Source organism: Carassius gibelio, chromosome A21 (assembly GCF_023724105.1).
Source record: "Carassius gibelio isolate Cgi1373 ecotype wild population from Czech Republic chromosome A21, carGib1.2-hapl.c, whole genome shotgun sequence".
Lineage (NCBI taxonomy): Eukaryota > Metazoa > Chordata > Actinopteri > Cypriniformes > Cyprinidae > Carassius > Carassius gibelio.
Genome location: NC_068391.1, coordinates 1,477,197 through 1,483,174, shown reverse-complemented (window position 1 = coordinate 1,483,174; position 5,978 = coordinate 1,477,197). Strand labels below are relative to the sequence as shown.

The 5,978-nt window shown below is 35.6% G+C and overlaps 1 long non-coding RNA gene across 2 annotated transcripts; it reads right to left on the bottom strand.

Moving 5' to 3' along the window:
- Positions 1-648: 648 nt before the first annotated feature.
- LOC127941586 (uncharacterized) lies at positions 649-4,991 on the bottom strand. Of its 2 annotated transcripts, none has more exons than XR_008149120.1 (2): positions 4,891-4,991; positions 649-1,841 (listed from the first exon to the last, which is right to left on the bottom strand). It is a non-coding gene; the product is annotated as an uncharacterized LOC127941586 (long non-coding RNA). The 2 variants fall into 2 exon arrangements; XR_008149119.1 differs by lacking the exon at positions 4,891-4,991 and adding an exon at positions 3,462-3,721.
- Positions 4,992-5,978: the final 987 nt, after the last annotated feature.

Sequence of the window (5,978 nt, the reverse complement as noted above, 5' to 3'; positions counted from 1 at the left end):
CTTGCAATATTTTATGCATACTTTTTGATGTTAATGCAATAGTGAATACATAAATATTATACACTGGCTTTATAATATATATTTATAATAAATGAGATTAAGTTTGAATATTCTTAAAAAATATATATATATTATATTCATTTTCAATTTTAAAGGATGTTCACATTGAAAATGCCTTGTTTTGTTTTTTTTACTCTGAACTGAGTTTCGATGTGAATTAAATTGTGGAAATTACTTCAAATCCAATAATTTCAGGATGTAATTTGTCAGTAAAATGATCTTTAAAAAATGTCTTTAACATTTTCAGTGAAGATGACAAATTTTCTCTATTATTTAAAGATAAATAAGAATTTCTGATGAGAAAAATCATTTAATTAACTGGGAAGAGGTTTCTCTAATATTTTGTACATTTAGTGCTTTAGTCATGATAAGAAACAAGTAAAAAATAAAAAGTATATATATAATTAAACAATTAATTTAATGAATTAAAATGTGTCAAATTGAGCAAATGACTTCAAATCTAATCAATCTGGATTTAATTAATTAATCAGTTTAATGGTCTTTTAAAATGCTCCTAAGTTTTTCTCTTCTTTTCTTTTTTCTTTTTATTTTACTAAGACTTGATCATACATGGAAAAGTATAAAGCACATATTTTATTATTTATTTGTAAAATACATAAATGACACATTTTACTTAAATGTATGTAGTTAAATTAAATTAAGTGCACGTACATTTGTCACGGTGTGAGGGATTAATATGTTAAAATATTCCATGTAGCTTCTCTGTGTGAACATCAGTAAATGCATTATAAATTATTAGCATAAGCAAAATGCTCTATATATGCAAGAGTTACACATCAAGAAAACCGTGACACTAATCTACACAACAGAACGGGACAGAACTGATGTTTGTGAAACGTGTGTGTGTGTGTGTGTTTGTGTCTGTGCGTGCGTGTGTGTGTGAGTGAGTGTGTGTTTGTGCATGTGTTTGTGTGTGTGTGTGTGAGAGACAGAGTGTGTGCGTGTATATATTTGCTGTAAATAAAAGAAAACTTTTTTTAGCTAGTTGAATTTCTCATTTTGATTTAGTTTAACTTGATTTGCTAAATTAACTAATTCACTAATAAGAATGACAAAAAGACAAAAAAGCACAAACTCTCTGACCTCTGACCTCAGCTGAGAGTTGCATGCGATTGCAGCAGGAATGACGACAGGACAGTGCTTTCGTTTTTAATATACAGTATGATTGCTATGAGCCTCTCGTAAAAGTAAACGTGATTTCTCTGACTCTCTTTAGACTGAAAGTCATTTAGAGAGAATCTGTTGTGTTTGACCTCGGCGTGACTCCGTCCCGTCTTTGTTTTCCTGTGTTTCGGTGATGCTGTGATACGAATCCGTGTGTAAACACACAGGTGGAGCGTTCAGCCGCACAGGGACATCTCAAACCTACTGTATAACTACAGAAGGAATCTCATATATTCAGACAAGAGAGGTTGTGTTGACCCGACCACGTTATTAATGAGAGCGTGCCTCTTCATCAAAGGGAACGTCACCCCTCCCTCCACTTTGGAGCTCGTCCAGAAATGACAAAAACATCCGTCCGAGGAGTTGGTGGAATTACTGAATTAGCATCGCCTTCAAGTTTCGCCCCGTCCCTAAACTCCCCCTCGCCGTCTGTCACACGCACGGGATTATTATTCATTAGAGCGTGGCGTTCGGAAAGACTGCTGACACCCGCTCTCTACCCACAATGCACCGGGTCACTGATGCCGTCCCCACGGTAAGGAGGTACAGACACGCGGGCCATCTGCTTATCAAACGCTGACATGTCACAAACACACCTGGATAGAAACACACACAAACACACACCTGTTAGTGCTCAGACCGACACTTAAAGGGACAGTACACCCAAAAATGAAAATACCCTCAAGTCAACCTATGTGTGTATGACATTCATCTTTCAGACGAATACGATCGGAGATATATTAAAAAACGTTCTGGCTCTTCCAAGATTTTAAATGGGAGTGAATGGGTGTTGAGATTTTGAAGCCCATAAAAGTGCTTCCATCCATCATTAAAAGTGCTCCATGTGGTTCCAGGAAGATAATAAAGGCCTACCAAAGTGAATCGATTAATTTTTGTAAGAAAAATATCCAGATTTAAAACTTGTGCTATGTTTTCATCACACTGAAAAAAAAGATTAATTGAATTTACAAGAAAATGTGATGGTAAGTGGTTGCAATCAATTTATTAGGCTACATTTAAATAAATGTAAAATGTTGCTGAAAGTTAATCAACTAAATTAGTTTAATTAAATATAGCAAAAATAAATTGCTTGCAACCACTTATTATAATTTTTTTTTGTAAATTCAATTAATCTTTTTTTTCCCGCCGGAATGAACACATACAGTAAGTGGAAACTAGATATTAGTGTTTATAAAGTTTTAAATAAGGATATTTTTCTTACACAAATGCAGGAATTCACTTCAGGAGACATTTAATAAAATGGATTCGATTTAATTTTTATATTTTGTTTTCATAAATTTTTTTGCTAAACTAAAAAGGATTTTTGTTGTGTATGTAATTTCTATTTATTTTTATTTTATTTTAGCATTTTAGTACTTAAAGTAAACAATACAAAAAAAAAGTTTGATTTAATTAAGAATCTTATGTAATTTTTTCACCTACTTTTCTCAATGCAGCCAGTTTATGTTAAAGTTTACAATTATACATTTTCATCCTTGTTGCAGTTAATATAACATTAATAATTTTCAATAATTTTCAGTTATGTCAAAAAATAAATCCATCAATTGAAACGTCACAGTTGTTTGGTTGATTTGGCTCATCTATAAAAAAGCATGTTATGTTTTCATTGTATTTGGTGTGACACTCAACCCACCCAAAATTTTAATAATCTCTCAAAATCCTGTTCTTTTAATATATTAATTCTTATGAAACCCAGCATCCAAAACTAAAACGTGATGATAAATCAGAGTTTGAGATATTGGTTTGCATAAACAAAGTTCAAACTTATAATTCAGTTCAAATTAAAAGTATTTATCTTAAAAAATGCACCCTGTGTGTGTGTTTTGGTGTGTTTTTATGCTTATTTGATCATGTGATCAGCTTAGCAAAACCCTAACAATATCTCTTTCAAGCTTTCGAGTCGTTCCCTATGTAGTGCACTTCAAATCCGTCACTCTAGTGATGTTCATTTGCTGCCTTCCAGCATTCCATCAGGTCACTGCAATCGTTCTGATCTCTGTGCATTAATTGACTGGCAATTAATTGCTGCCAACATCGTTAGTAATAACACTAATGGAGGGATGGCGCTTCGCCATGCAAGTCTCGCTGTGGAATTAGTGCACTAATCTAATCTGGGAAGGGAGCATGATAAATATGTAATTTATGCCTCCTCTCCTGAAACGTGTGAACCACAAGCACCTGACACAAGCTCTCACCTGCAATCCACTATAGTCACATCCAGCGGTTTTATTTTTGTTGTTTTTTTTGTCAATCCACCCTCAGAAGAAGATAAAATTCCTGACAGTACAGAGAGTGTTTAAGTTGAGTCAGTACACAAAGATGTACCCGCTACGAACTCCCGAACTGATTCAAATGATTCGCGATCCCCAAACTGACTCAAATGATTCGCGATCCCGCTTTGAACTCCCGAACTGATTCAAATGATTCGCGATCCCCAAACTGACTCAAATGATTCGCGATCCCGCTTTGAACTCCCGAACTGATTCAAATGATTCGCGAAGCCTCTCCGAACTCCCGAACTGATTCAAATGATTCGTGATCCCCGAACTGACTCAAATGATTCGCGAACCCGCTTTGAACTCCCGAACTGATTCAAATGATTCGCGAACCCGTATTTTGTCTTCTTCTGAGGGTGGATTGACAAAAAAAAAAAAAAAAAAAAAAAAAAAAAAAACTCTTAAGATGTGACTATCTGACTTGTGGCGCATAAAAGTAATTTAAAGTTGAGCTGGAGTGAGTGTCTTTCTCTGCTCTTGGTCTAAGCTCAACCTGAATAAACAGATTATGAAACGGATTCAAAAAAAAAAAAAAAAAATTATTGTAAGTTTTACTGTTATAACATCATATTATACAATCTATTCCAAGCTGTCTTAAAATGAATTTATTACTTAATAATCTTTATTAATTTATGCAGTAATTAATCTTACTGCACAAATAATAATACCCCATCTAAATGAAAAAACACCATTACAAATGTAACTTCTGAATTGGAATCAGGATCGCGAATCATTTGAGTCAGTTCGCGAGTTCAAAGCGGGTTCCCGAATCATTTGAGTCCGTTTGGGGTTCGCGAATCATAATATATGGATAGGCTTTTAGTCTAGTTCTAATTGCGTTTTCCACGCGTGTTTAGGTGTGATATGTGAACTCGTATTTTTTGTTTTAATGATGTGCCTTTTAACAGTATCAAGTATATTCAAAAACCCAACAAATCGTGCCTAAAAAGTGCATGCATCTAGACTAATGTAAAGTTACATGATGAAGTCATACTAGTGCGCGTGTGCATTTTGAGTGCGTTCTTTCACTGCATTATTTGGTGTTTTCAAATGCATTTATGAATGCATGTGAATGATCACAAAATTCAAGATATGAATGAAAGAATGAATAATAGCCTAAAGAACCTTTGTGCCAAAAGGGTTCTTTTTGTCATTATAGAACCTTTTTAGCATAAAAGGTTCTTTGGAGTTGAGTAAAGAACCCTTTTTTCTAAGAGTGTGTTGTCATAACGTTCACCTTGGAGATTGAAAATGTTTCTTTTTTGAGATTCCAGGAGCCCAAATTCAGACCCAGAACAATAAAACCCACAGAAGAGGTGGGAGTTCAAAGGAGGAATCTTTATATTACCTGCAGGGAGAGGAAGAGTAGATATAAGTCATGATCTGCAAGATTAACCACAATCTGACTTCACAAGAGCTTCTGAAGCACAGCAGCTGTGGTCAAAGAATTCTCGTGTGTTCTGATTGGTGGATGATGATGATGATGAGTGGATAAAGACTAGAGCAATCAAATAGTGAGAGAGTGATCTGCTCAGCTGGTTATGTTCCTGGATGTTTTGACGTGGAAAGCAGTTTGGAATAGAAATATTTATATTTTATTTGTTAACAACATACTTTTCGTACCTTAATTTCAGTAAATGTTATGAAATTAGAGGACTAAGCCAATATAGCGCTGGCGGTGTCATTTGATTTGGATGGGAACTTCAGATTGTGAATCATTTGAGTCAGCTTGGGAGTTCAAAGAGGGTTTGCAAATCATTTGAGTCATTTTGGGAGTTACGAGTATGAAGCGTGAATTATATGAACCTGTTTGGGAGTTCGGAGCGGAATCCGCGAACCTGCTTTGAACTCCCAAACTGACTCAAATGATTCGCTATCCTGCTCCGAACTCTTGAACTGACTCAAATGATTCGCAAACCCGCTCCGAAGTCCCAAACTGACTCAAATGATTCGCGATCCCCAAACTGACTCAAATGATTCGCTATCCTGCTCCGAACTCTCGAACTGACTCAAATGATTCGCGATTCCGCTCCGAACTCCCAAACTGATTCAAATGATTCGCGATCCCCAAACTGACTCAAATGAGTCGCGATCCCGCTCCGAACTCCCAAACTGACTCAAATGAGTCGCGATCCCGCTCCGAACTCCCAAACTGACTCAAATGATTCGCGATCCCCAAACTGACTCAAATGATTCACGCTCCATACTACAAACTCCCAAAATGACTCAAATGATTTGCAAACCCGCCTTGAACTCTCAAACTGACTCAAATGAATCACGCTCTGAACTCCCGAACTGACTCAAATGATTCACAATCTGAAGTTCCCATCCAAATCAAATGACACCACCAGCGCTTCTATTGGCTTAGTTCTCTAATTTCATAACATTTACTGATTTTAAGGTACGAAAAGTATCTCGTTAACAAATAAAAAATTT